The sequence below is a fragment of the Entelurus aequoreus genome, linkage group LG02 (genome assembly GCF_033978785.1).
Source record: "Entelurus aequoreus isolate RoL-2023_Sb linkage group LG02, RoL_Eaeq_v1.1, whole genome shotgun sequence".
Classification (NCBI taxonomy): Eukaryota; Metazoa; Chordata; class Actinopteri; order Syngnathiformes; family Syngnathidae; genus Entelurus; species Entelurus aequoreus.
Window position 1 is genome coordinate 46,527,542 of NC_084732.1, and position 14,203 is coordinate 46,541,744.

The window sequence follows — 14,203 nt, forward strand, 5'->3', positions numbered from 1 at the left end:
GTTTTTGTTTCATCTGACATCACATGGACAAAGATAAAACCTCCTGGAGGAAAGTTCTGTGGTCAGATTAAACAAAAATTGGGTGTTCCAACAGGACAATGACCCCAAACACACGTCAAAAGTGGTAAAGGAATGGCTAAATCAGGCTAGAATAAAGGTTTTAGAATGGGCTTTCTCAAAGTCCGGACTTAAATGTGTGGACAATGCTAAAGAAACAAATGCATGTCAGAAAACCAACAGATTTAGCTGAACTGCACCAATTTTGTCAAAAGGAGTGGTCAAAAATTAAACCGGAAGCTTATGGATGGCTACCAAAAGCGCCTTATTGCAGTGAAACTTGCCAAAGGACATGTAACCAAATATTAACAACATTGCTGTATGTATACTTTTGACCCAGCAGATTTGGTCATATTTTCAGTAGATCCATAATAAATTCATAAAAGAACCATACTTCATGAATGTTTTTTGTGACCAACAAGTTTGTGCTCCAATCACTCTATCACAAAAAAATAAGAGTTGTAGAAATTATTGGAAACTCAAGACAGCCATGACATTGTTATTTACAAGTGTATGCAAACTTCTGACCACGACTGTATGTGGTTGCAATGCATATACAAAAAGTCCACAAAAAATGAGGTAAAACGAGGGAAACATCAAAGGACACAAAATACATTAAAATAGTACACACCTTAGGCAACCAGCTGCCACTTCAGCGGCGCCATTTCTACATACAAAGGTATAATGAAAATAGCGATAAATAATACATATTGTGCACAACTAGTACTATTATAAATGGACAGGGTTACACGTTAGTCTTTTTTTTATAAATGTATGTATGGATAAACCACATCTTAAATTGAACTTTAGTTATAAATCATGCAATCTAGAATAGGTTATCTGTTTCAGAAAATGTCAGAATAACTATGCTAACCTCATATTACATGACAACACATGACTAAATAAGTGCTTCATCATGCACATGTGAACACTACCATATATGTGTATTATCAGCAGCATTGTATCTGGAAGAGTAATACATATATTGATCATTTTGCGTAAGTGTTATTTTAGAGCAGGGGTGTCCAAAGTGCGGCCCGGGAGCCATTTGCGGCCCGCAGCTAATTGTTTACCGGCCCGCCACACATTCTGGAAATGCTATTGCAAAAATTAAAAAAACATTTAAAAAAGTGGAATGAGGTGAAATCTAACTAGAAAAAGTTGCAATTTTGACACAAAGCTACCATGCAGGCTTTTTTTTTTCTTTTGTCTATCTTTCTTTTTTCTTTTTTTGCCATTGCTCAAAAAAAAAATAATTAATGTTATAATCAATTATTGACCTATTCAAGGCTCCAATTATTTCAAATATTTCACTTTAAAATGTTTTATGTGGGAAATATTGCATATATTGTGTGGTTGCCATACAAAAACATCAACATTTTATTTGACAAAAGAGCATAAAACAAACAAAATAATAGTTCAAACGTAAAATCGACAGATATATCTGAAGTTGAGCTCGTAACTTAAGTGTTGAAAGTAAAAAAAAAACGTATAAAAATGTATCACTTTCTGAGTGGGGCACCTTTTGGATCCCAAATATATTTAATGGGATTTTATTTATCTTTTCACTGTGATTACTCAAAAATAATAATGAATTAAAATCAATGGTGTCCTGCATTATTGATATTTGTAAGGCTCTAATTACTTCACATTAAACATTGCTTTCTGAATGTTTTGGGCAGTGGGGGAAATACTGCATATTTCAGTTTTATTATAAAAAACTAAGTTGTCTTTGACAGAAAAGGCATAAAACCTTTTTGTTTTTTTAAACTTTATATCAACCTGAAGTTGGTATACTGTACAGATTTACTGTAAGCGTTATATAAATAAAAAAATAATAATTTGACTTGTTTTTAACATTTAAATGACTTAGACCAGTGGTTCTTAACCTTGTTGGAGGTACCGAACCCCACCAGTTTCATATGCGCATTCACCGAACCCTTCTTTAGTGAAAAATAAAATGGGTTTTTTCAAATTCAAGACAAAGTTATATGTTATTGGTAACACTTTTAGTATGGGGAACATATTCTAAGTAACAAAGACTTAATTTAGAGTTTTTTGGACACTAGGGGAACATATTCTAAGTAACAAAGACTTAATTTAGAGTTATTTGGTTAGGGTTAGAGGGTTAGGGACAGGGTTAGAGGGTTAGGGTTATAATAAGGCCATGCCGAATAAGGCATTAATAAGTACTTAATAATGACTAGTTAAGAGCCAATATGTTACTAATTTGCATGTTAATAAGAAACTAATTATTGGTGAATATGTTCCCCATACTAAAGTGTTACCATGTTTTATTACTGATGCACAAAATGAACCGTGCATGAACATCACCTTGTTCAAAGAACAAAACCAACACAGTGCATAAACTCACAACAAATTACACACCTGCAAATCAGTCTGACTTCTGCTGTTGCCGTACCCGTAATACGCCGATAGGGACAAGTTTTTATTTACACGATGAGTCGGGTGTGTCTTGACCTCCGCCGAACCCCTGAGCCCGACTCACCGAACCCCAAGGGTTCGATCGAACCCAGGTTAAGAACCACTGACTTAGACCCTTTATGGTCCCCAGGAGCCCTAAAGGTAAAAAACAAACAAAATCCATATATTTTGTTATGGTTTGAAAATTAAAAATATCAAAATGGTCCCCGCATGCTTTAATTTTTCCATGTGCGGCCCTCAGTGGAAAAAGTTTGGACACCCCTGTTTTAGAGCACCTGCTGATGCAGCTTGTCACGAGGAAGCCACTCCCTCAGAAAGGCCACTCTTCTATTGCGCCTTTCACATCAAAATCCTAACTCATACCAAATATTTGACCAAACGAGACAACAGACTATTTCTAAACGTGTCCAAAAAAAAAAGTTATTACTTGACTACATTGCGCGTCTAGTCGTTGTAACCTGCTGTGTCGCCCTCCGCTGGTGGGCCATGAACTGCGACTTTACAAGTACATTGCTGACAATAAGCGTTATTGTGACTGTAAACATGAACCAAAAAAAATACACTTTAGCTGTAAAACAGTCTAATAAATACTTGTCTAAGTGTTTCGTTTGGGTTAAAGCACAGCTGGTGTCACACTCAAGGCCGCACTATCACTTTATCGTGGACCGCTACGTCATTAAAGTGGTCCGCTCCTTCATTTGAATGTGACCTTCAACGTAATTTGAAGGTGAGCCGTCACCTCGTTTTAGGTGTTCCATCATGTCAATTAGTGGACCACACGTACGTCATTGTGTGGTCTGCGGAAGGCTGCAAATAAAAAAAGCACTTTCTAGACAAATGCATTTGTTTTTTTACTTATGACAGAAAAATGTTGTACATGAATAAGTTGTTCACTTTATTAATATCTGACGTTCCAAGTATTCAGGATGAGGATGAGATTGAAGCAACCATGTGACGTCATCGACACGCGCCTCGGCTGGCCTTCGAGATGGGCTCGACTTGTGAGCCTTGATTTTTGTCAGACATCTCATCTTATCAACTTCTTTTCCTCACACCGACGTCTGTTCGCGATGACAATTGGGGGTAAGTTGGCATGAATAGTTCGCTCCGTTATGTCTAACACGAACGAAGTAGGCATTGCCAGGGCGGTTGTTGAGGAGATATGAGTCGAGCAGGGCTGGAGTTGATTGAGCTAACATGTTAGCCGAGAAGCTAGCGAGCCGGAACATCTGCGTTAATGTCCAGTGGAACATGATAAGAATAATAAACAAACACAATCAAACATCTTAACTATTTTTTCGCATTTAATGGAAGAGCTCGAATTGATTCTTCATTTGTGTTGTAGAAAGTAGCCCTCGAGCTGTATTCATTGGTTAACGGGATAGAGTGTAACGGAGTAAAAGTGACTTTTTGGATGGCTGCTGTGGTCATCTTGGAGTGTCTGTTTGGAACACTTTTACACCCACATTAATTACATTTTTTAAACACATTGTTTTCTGCCCTTCCCATGATTTCGCTGCTGGCTAGCTCATGATGACACCCTCTTTTAGATTCATGCAATTTTGCCAAAAATAGTTGTATCAACATAGGACTGTCAGAAGGTAGGGCTTCATATACATATGTTTTTTTATTTTGGTCGATATCGATAATAATTGATATTTTTCATGATCTACGGAAAACTATGAACCAGGAGAAAACTATATACAATTTCAATATTTTTTGTTTCAAATGTATCCCTGTGATTATAATCCCCTCAGCTATCAAGGCAGAAAGGAAATGTCAACGCAAGCCATGGAAAACACTGAAACAATCAATGTAAACACAATTCTAAAATCACAAACTCACTTAATATTAACCTTTTTAAATTTAAGGTGCAAAAATAAGGAATAGGTAAGAAAATTGTGCAAAGTGTGAAAAAGTAAACATAGGGAAACCAGAAAAGAATAATCTTTTGCAGGTTTACTGTCAGGAAGTCACGTGATCTGTGTAACATTTAATTTGGTATGTTATTCCTTTTTTAAGTATGGAAATGATCAATTTATGTTATGCAGAATTATTATTTAAATATTATTGGACCAAATTATTATTTTAAAGTATCACATTTGTTATATTTTGTTTTGTTTATTTTATTTATACATGTAAGAAACTTTACTTCCTACCTGTTGTTTCCGTACAGCTGAGAACGGACGAGGGTTGAAAAGAAAAGATGAGCACGGCCGAGAACTGCGGTACATTTTAGAAAATCCAAAAAACTGCCATACTGTCGAGGTGACTTTTCCTGTTTTATCGACATTTTCTTTGCTCTCTGCATCATTCATTTTTAAGTTTTTCTTCTCACTCTATGCAGAGAATTAACAGCAAGACAGCACAACCAAACATGATACTGTTTAGCATGTCCCTCCCATTGCTCAATGACCACTTCCTGCTTTTCTAGGTTACCAGGTGCCTTTGTTCATGCAACCAACCATGCTTCATTCTTTCTGGTTTCTTTCGACCAAAAAAAAAAAAATGCTGTATATATATATATATATCGAATATCGAACGTTTTATCGATCGTATTTTTATTGATATCTAGTACTTGTCTATCGCAGTATATATTGATATACAGTAGTTTTATCGACCCTCTCAGAAGGTGTCCTTTTTTAAGGGTGTACTATTTTGTTCCCTTATTGATTTAATGAATACAAAGTTTCTCTACTTTGCTATGGGCCGTGTAGTTATGTAATTGTGATGTGTTAAATAAATAACGTCAGGCCTGTAGTATGTTGCTGTTCTGGTTGTGTGGCCTTATAGAGCACATATTAAGACAAATACAAGGTGCAGCTCAATAAAGTAGTTAAAATGTGTATGTATATAACCTGTGGTGCTGAATTTCTCCCAGGGATCAATAAAGTACTTTCTATTCTATTCTAAATATTTTAGTTGTTCAGTTCTAGTGTAATAATAATAAAAGTTAATGCGTGCAGCTAATACAAAACCCAAATTCAGAATTTTTTATTTATTTATATATATATATATATTTTTTAAATATAATATATAATTTGCTCCAGTGTTCCCCACATGACTATCTATTTGTTGGTAGGTTGCTAGATTTGTGAAGTGCAGTGAACTAAATTATATTTTATAATGCTTTTTGTCTAGAGACTCAAAGCACTTTATTACATTATTTTTATGAGTCATAAAAATGGGGTCCCACAGTAAATTTTTGGGGTCCCACTTTTTTGTTACCGTTTTGAAAACAAATTATAAATGTATGCATTATCCTGTTATATCTCACATTCTATATTGTGATTTGGAAAAAATGTTGTATAAATGTTAATTCATTAAAGAAACAATACAAAAGAAAACACATTTTTATGCTTATGTAAATATATTCAGTTATAAACATTCATTCACTTTTTTCTTTCCTTCATGGATCTAAACTTTACCGCTGTTTGTAGTTTTTTCTATATTTTTATTTAATAAGTTGTAGGTGTATTTATTTCAGTATAAAAGTGTAAAAAGTGTTTTGCTTTGGTCATGAAATTATGATAATGGTGTGCCAGGGCATACATGCATATGACAAATTGTACTGATTATTGTCACTTGTATGTAGATCATCAGTCGTTTGAAAAACGCCACATCTACAGGTGATTACTCTCTTGCAAAATGGAAGCTTACACAGATACAATTTTATTCTGAGAATGTCATCCAGGAAGGTTTTTAAACGTTTCACTTGAATCCATGTCATTTACAGTATTTGCACAAAACTTAGAAACAGTTTTATCTAAAATTCTTCAAGGGTGTATTCTGTAAGTAAATTTGCCAGTGATCACAGCAGTCAAAATCTTCTTACTAATTTTTGTACCTACTTACGCATTGATCTGATCACTGACCGCATAGCAGTTGAACTAAAAGAGCGTGTACGGCCAAAATAAATTGCATGATTACCGGTAAACTTAAGTCTGTACATGATTACTGATATATTTTCTCATTAATCACATGATTAACTTGTTATTTTGACAGCCCTAGTTCTTAGTATTATGTATAGATTGTTCAACTTTTGTACCGTTGTGTTTGTTGTTCTTAATTATCTTTCGCTTGTGTTGTTGCCCAAAAATAAATTGCAAGTAATAGTGATATTGTTTGTATGACTATTGTTAAGTACTTTTGAGAGGCATAGTTAATGTTCTAACTATATTTAAGTGTATATTTCTACAAGAGTTATCTTTATTATGTAACAATAACATTTTCATTACTGTTTTGTAGGTTGAGCATCACATGAAAAAAATATTGCAAAAAAGTAGACTGAAATATTATGTATCCCCTGCTAACCTTTTTAGTGATTAATGCAATTAGTCCAAATTCACAGGTTTTGTTGTTGATTATGCTAAATATGTACAAAATAAACCACATGAAGTTAGTACATCAATTGAAGAAAATAGAAGGGGGACACATTTTATGGCAGCACAGAAATAGGCTGACATATTTTTCAGCATATACTGTATGTTTCCCCTACTAATTTTTTTGTAAATAATAAAATGAGTCCAAATGTACACATTTAGCTGTAAATGATACTAAAAGTGTACATAATAAACCACATGAAGTTACTACATAATTTGAGGGAAATAGAAGGGGGACACATTTTATGGCAGCACAGAAATATGCTGAAATATCTCCTACTAACTTTTTTTGTCATTAATAAAATGAGTCCAAATTCACAAGTTTTGTACAATGCCAAGTCTGTACATATAATCCACATGATGTTAGTACATAGCTTGAGGAAAATAAACATAATCGGACACATTTTCTGGCATAAAATATGTGTTGTTTTTTTGTACATGGAATTGAGTCTACCCTGTAGTGTTTGTTCCTATTATATTGGTTATTTTTTAATCTACCAGAAGATGAAATAAACAAAATGACAGGATGTTATTAATGTAATTTCCATAAAATAGATAGGCTGATCATCCGCTCTGCAGCATGACACGTACTGTATACTATAGAGAAGCGTGTGCAGCGATGTGAATACAAGTACAACACGTCATGTACGGATGATCAAAAGCATTTATTTACACCAACAACATTTTTGACAATCAAAGGATGATCGTAAGAATCCACATTTTGTATCATTGACATCACTAATAACATGGAAGTGCTGCCGCTGTCTGAGCAAGGAACAGAGCTCCACCTCCACGCGCGCTCCTTCGGCAGGGGACACAAACATTTTTTTAGGGATACAGAATTTCGCACGACACTGGCAAATATAAACAAAACAAAACACCGACGGAAAGCGATAATCGCTAAAAAACAAACAAACAAGCAAACCGGAGTTCTGACCCGGAGAAGGCAGGGTCGGTAAAAAAAATAAAAAATAAATAAAAAATCAGCATCCCAGGTACGTGCAGACTCCCGCAAATGCACATCCTTTTTTATTTCAATGCGTAAAAAGACACAAAAAGTGCGTTAACGCCAACAGTGATGACACTCTTTTCAACTTTTATTGACAAATCTTGTGTTAACAGGTTCAATTCAGACGCATATTCTTTTTCCTGCACAGACAACTTTTTCTCTCACACAAAACACTTCTCCTTCTCCGTCAATCATTTTTCAGGTGCGGTATATTTACAAACATTTTTGAACTCCAAACATGACCATACAGAATACAGAATAACACCAGCATGTCGTTAACTTACAATGTTTATTTAACAGTTTTAGTTACATGATAGCTCTCTCTTGACCCACCAGGCCTCAATCGCTCGTTTGCAGTTAGTCCAAAATTATGCTGCTCCCCTTTTAACTGGCACTAAAAAACATGAACACATTACCCTCATTTTAGCATCCCTTCAATGGCTCCCAGTTCATTTTAGAATTCATTTTAAAATATTGTTTGTTTTTAAATCTCTTAATGAATTAGCGCCACAATATAAGTCAAACCTTTTAAAATTTGCACCATCACAAGGTCTCTGAGGTCAGCTGACCAGTTTATTTTTGTCGTCCCAAAAACCCGTTTAAAATCCAGAGGTGATCGTGCATTTTCTGCTGTGGGTCCAAAACTTTGGAACAATATCCCTCTTGCTATTCGGACGGCTCCCTCTTTAATGTCTTCAAGTCTGAAAACATATTTTTACTCTTTGGCTTTGAAACCAGCATGAGAGTCGTGTGATTTTAGTCTATTTTCTTTTCTTTGATGTATTTTATGTATTTATTCTTTTATAGTTAAATGTTTGATATTATTGGCTCTCCTAGTATGTATGTCTCAACTTCTGTGCAGCACTTTGTGAAACTTCTATTGTTTTTTTAAAATGTGTTATACAAATAAAGTGGATTGGATGTCCCGAACGGCCGAATAGCGTTGCAAATAATAATAGCATCCTCTGCCGCGACTCGTTCAGAAGTTGTATAGTCAATCTTTGTAAAGGTATATAGGTTTATAAGTAAAACAGCCATTAAAAGTAAACTGATGATTCTGATTAGTTCCAGTGTAGATAAAGATGTCAAAGTTGTGGTTGTTGTCTAGCGTCACTCTTCACGAGAAGAAAATACAGTACCTTGTCAACGACCGCTGCATGTGGCAGACATGACGTCATCCAATGAGCCCTTTTACCTAAGTAACGGTCAGAGCGAAAAAAGATACATCCTGGCGTCCTGCACTGCACTCTAATCCTTCACTCTCACTTTCCTCATCCACGAATCTTTCATCCTGGCTCAAATTAATGGGGTAATCGTCGTTTTCTCGGTCCGAATCGCTCTCGCTGCTGTTGTAAACAATATGGAGATGTGAGGAGCTCTTCAACCTGTGACGTCACACTACTTCCGGTACAGGCAAAGCTTTTTTATCAGCGACCAAAAGTTGCGAACTTTATCGTCGATGTTCTCTGCTAAATCCTTTCAGCAAAAATATGGCAATATCGCGAAATGATCAAGTATGACACATAGAATGGACCTGCTATCCCCGTTTAAATAAGAACATTTCATTTCAGTAGGCCTTTAATGTTACTTCCTAAATCATTATTTTTGCCCGTTTTTTGCTCATTTGCCTATTTATTTTGCAACCGTCTATTTTGGCAAAGAATGATGGCGCTTATCGCTTTTTGATGACAATTTGGTCAAATGAACATGACCCAATCGTTAAGACTGCAGTCACATCGGATACATATCAGACTTATATTAACATACCAAAAAGCCCTGGGTCTGATTATAAAAAAATTTGGAATTCACATAGAGATGAAAAAATCTGATACAGATCACAGTCTACCAATTCAAATGTCTTTGGTTGTTAAACATAATTGGCCAATACATCTGATTCTTATTTTGATTTGGGCAAAAAAATCAGAATTGACCTGCTGTGTGAACAAGGCCTAATGTTTTGAGTGCACAAGGTCGCCGGACAATAGTACTTTGTCCAATCGCGTGCTGATGAGGACCAGAGGGCCTGAGCACATTACAACAGTTTTAGTCGCTGCATTGGCTCCCTGTTCGCTTCAGGGTCGATTTTAAAGTTTTAAGTCCTAAGGCAAGATGGCTGCTGAGGTGCAGACAAGCGCTGCCAGGTCCTGTGTGTTTGCTGAAAAATCTAAAGTCATCCAAAGAGCAAAAAAGACCTTGGATTGTCCTCACAACACCTTTCTCTATTGTGTGGATAACCCTCTATCTTCTGCTGAGTTCAACATGTCCAAGAAAAAGGGACAATCTTACCCTGTATCCAACCAGATGGAGTCAGCTCATGCTGTTCACAAGAGTACTGGACTATGGCCATGCCAGGCCACCCACAGGTGAACAGGAACAGGCTGTCAAAGGTCGACCACTCCTGTTCTTAATATTTTGCTGATACTTCTCTTGGCTGGTGATGTTGAACTAAATCCTTGGCCTCAATCTTTAACTGGACTAGTCCCATGACTAGCTGGACTACCTCCAGTGCTAGCTGGGCCTCTACCTCAGCTCGGGGGCTAACATCGCTGCCAGCTTGACTTCCATCTGCCTGGGCTTCCACCTCTGTTAGCTGTGCCTCCGCCCCTACCGGCTGGGCCTTTGCCTCTGCCGGCTGGGCCTCCGCCTCTGCTGGCTGGGCTAACACTACTGTTTGCTGGGCCACCGCCTTTGCTAGCTGGGCTAACATCTCGTCTGGTTGGGCTTCTACCTCTGCCAGCTGGGCTTACATCACTCCCAGATGGACACCCATGTCTGCTACCTGGACCTCCATCTTTGCTGCCTGGGCCTTCACCTAAGATAGCTGGACTCCCACCTCTGCCGCCTGCACCTCCACCTCTGCTGTCTGGATCTCCAGCTCTGTTGCCAAGTCCCCCACCTCTGTCACCGTGACCCCCACCTCTGTTGCCTGGGCATTCACCTTTGCAGCCTGGGCCTCTTATCTCTGCTGCTCGGTACCCACCTAAGCTAGCTGGGCCTTCACATCTAGCTAGCTGAACCTCCACCCCTGCTGCCTGAGTCTCCACCTCCGCTAGCCAGGACTCTGACTCCTTTAGACTCCATCATAGTGACAACTCAGCAGTAGGTGCTACACCCAGACAACAGCAGTATAGCAGTGGGTGAGTTCAGGAGTGGGTTATGCCTCAGAAACCCTGTGTTCAAAAAACAACAATCTGCAAATCTGTACAGCACCATTAACCAAGCCAAGTTAATCTTGGACCCACAATATAAGCCAAGAGGTCTACTAAGTGGACATCTAAATATTAGAAGCATTTTGCCTAAATGTGACCAAGTTCATCATCTATTAAGTAACCCAAACCTGGACTTTTTATGCTTGCCTGAGTATAAATTCACTGATGGCTGGACTGCATGTACCAAGCTACAATTTCTGTTGGAAAGACTCGGTGCGAATTTGGGGTGGATGGGTAATGTTCTATGTAAGGCAGGGGTGGGCAATTAATTTTTACCGGGGGCCGCATGAGCAACCCGGCCACTGCTGGAGGGCCACATCGACAATATTTCAATTAAATTTTGCTCAATATTATTTTTGATATATACCGTAAGATAAATAATAATAATAATAATAATAATTAATAATAATAGTAATACTTCAACATAGTGTGTGTAACAGCATTCCATGACTAATATAAATAAATTAACATTAATAATAAATGACAGTAAAATAAGCACACGTATGACTGAGGAGTCATAGTGTAACTTTGTGTAGTGTTTGAGTTGTCCGACTTTTTGTGTGGCCATAAACGCACCAGTGGTTTAGTGCTATGCGTGTTGGTGACAGATGACAAGTTGGTTTTGGCCTGGTTTGTACGGCAGAAAATGACTAGTTTTTCCAGATAGAAGTGTTTTACTTATGTTTTTGGTGTGGTTCTGGCCGAATATAAACAGTTTTGCTCAATAAAGTGATCGATATAATTCCTGGCCTCGAAGCATCTCGATAGACGTTACAATAATTGAACGGTGTTCAATTGAACGGTGTTGACGAACACCGTTAGGGCCGCTTGTTGTCACTGTCACTCAAAGTTGCATTGCAAAATTACATAGAATAAATATGTTTATTTTGTTTAGAATTCAGATGGGATTTGATTTGGTGCGCGGCATATATTTGCTGCGCGCAGCAGACGCTAGCAGTGCGCAATTGCGCAGGCACGCACCTTAGAGGGAATGTTGCATGGCAGTCCATGTCTTGTTGGAAACACGCCATTCTTCATCAACTTTTCTCTTTTTAGTGTCTCGGGTGTAAACCGTGCATCACTTGTCGCTGAATGTGCACCTTCACTCGCAGGTTACACACGGACACACGCCCATAAAGAATAATTTTCAAAATAAAAGCAGCACAGTTGTATTGCGCGCACGACATAGATGTTTTTTCAACTTTATTTTGTAATTAATGATTGCAGCTGTTCACATTCACTCACAATCACGCACACGCATACGTCCACACGGAAGTAATACAAATAACGATTTTCAAAACAAAAGCAGCACCGTTGTATTGCACACTCGACATAGATACTTTTTAAAATTTATTTTGTAATTTATAATTGGCCTCACGCGGGCCGGACAGGGACGCACAAAGGGCCGGATGCGGCCCACGGGCCGCAGAATGCCCAGGTCTGATGTAAGGGAAGACGTAAAGTACAAACAGACTGGATCTGCAAATGTCGATAACGTGTATGTATAGACCTCCATCCCCCGCTAATGCTTTCTATGTGAAGTTTTAGTCTCTACTTAACAGGGTACTGCACTTTTTTAAAAATCTTGCCTATCATTCACAATAATTATATAAGACATAACGATGGAAGTATTTTATTTTATACATTCTAATTAAGTAAATTTGATCAATAGTCCGCTTACAATGGAGCCTATAAGAACCACTTTATTCTGCCTATGAATCCCTTAATAAAACATCCAAACACCTCCGTTAAGGTTGTATGTACACACTGTAAATATATATGTAATGTAGTAACAAGCACATTCAGAGTAACGTTTAATATTGACATATTTTGTTCATTTTAAGTATACGGCACATCAATTTAAAAAAACGCATCACAACATTTTCTTTTTTTCTTTTTCTTCTTTCTTTACTGATTATTACTCACTGCAGACTTTTTGAGAGCCAACAAACATAATACATCTACAATAAACTTCCAAGGAGCAGGGAAGCGAGAAAACAGCAGACCACTCGATGTAAACATAGGGACACACGGTAATGATCACATCGCTGCTATAAATAGTTTGTTTGCGTTAGCGCTTCAAATAACAATATCACTAATACTGGGTTAATATTCAAATCACGACATGTAATTACAGTATTGTTGGCACTTTTTGGATGGTTATTTATTGGCCTTTATGGGCTTAATAGGACCGCTCATTGGCTCCGCTGAAAGCAGACTTTTGTTTACGTTTATTTACGAGTTAAAATGTACTATTAAAAAAACAAAAAAACATCTGTCATGTCTGTCATAATGGTTGGGAACGATAGGCAAAATTCCCAAAAAAGTGCAGTTCCCCTTTAAGGAATGTGACACAAAAAATGAAGTTGTCTTGCTTGGAGATTTAAATATTAACTTACTTGAAAAATCGAATCGGAGACAGTTAAAATCACTATTAACTAATTTTTACTTTTCTCAATTAATCAAAGGTCCTACTTGGCGAAGGGTGGGCAACTCAAAATGTTGAAAGAGCCATATCGGAGCAAAGAAAAAAAAAATCTGTTTTGAGCCATAAAAAATTAAAAGCCTTATATAAGTCTTATAATGAAGGCAACACATGATCTGTCTATATAAGCTTTATTAGCCTACTATCAAAATTACTGACGCAAATCTTTGCTGACAGAAATGTTGAGATTTAATATTTATTGTACACATTTTTACAACATTGGAAAATATTACTAAAACTGAGGCTTCTCAGAGGATTAAATAACTCCTGGAAGTTGCGGGCTTAGAATGGCCAAATGTATAGATGTGTGTCCACTGTCCAAGTTAAAGGAAACTGCAGGCTGTCTTCTTCTAATGGACTTATACAATCTTTGCAAACTGCGTAATGTTTACGGTGGTTTATAAATGGCACACAAACAACTATCAGAAACGCAGCCAATATTACATAAAGATAATGTGTCATGAGACATGCAATTATAAATTAAATATACAGAGGACATAAGTAAAGGAAATTAAATGAGCTCAAATATACCTACACATGATGCAATATGTACATACAGCTCACCAAAATAGCATGTTTGCATCGATTCGCTTGCAGTAATGCTGTGACCAGATAT

The 14,203-nt window shown here is 37.1% G+C and overlaps 1 protein-coding gene across 3 annotated transcripts in view; it reads left to right on the forward strand.

Moving 5' to 3' along the window:
* The first annotated feature begins 3,454 nt into the window (after positions 1–3,454).
* atxn1l (ataxin 1-like) overlaps positions 3,455–14,203 on the forward strand; it is a 42,679-nt gene continuing 31,930 nt past the window's right edge. For all 3 annotated transcript variants that reach the window (XR_009822017.1, XR_009822018.1, XM_062027923.1), the window contains exon 1: positions 3,455–3,585. The gene's annotated coding sequence lies outside the window, so the exon portion shown is untranslated. The remainder of the gene's footprint in view (positions 3,586–14,203) is intronic.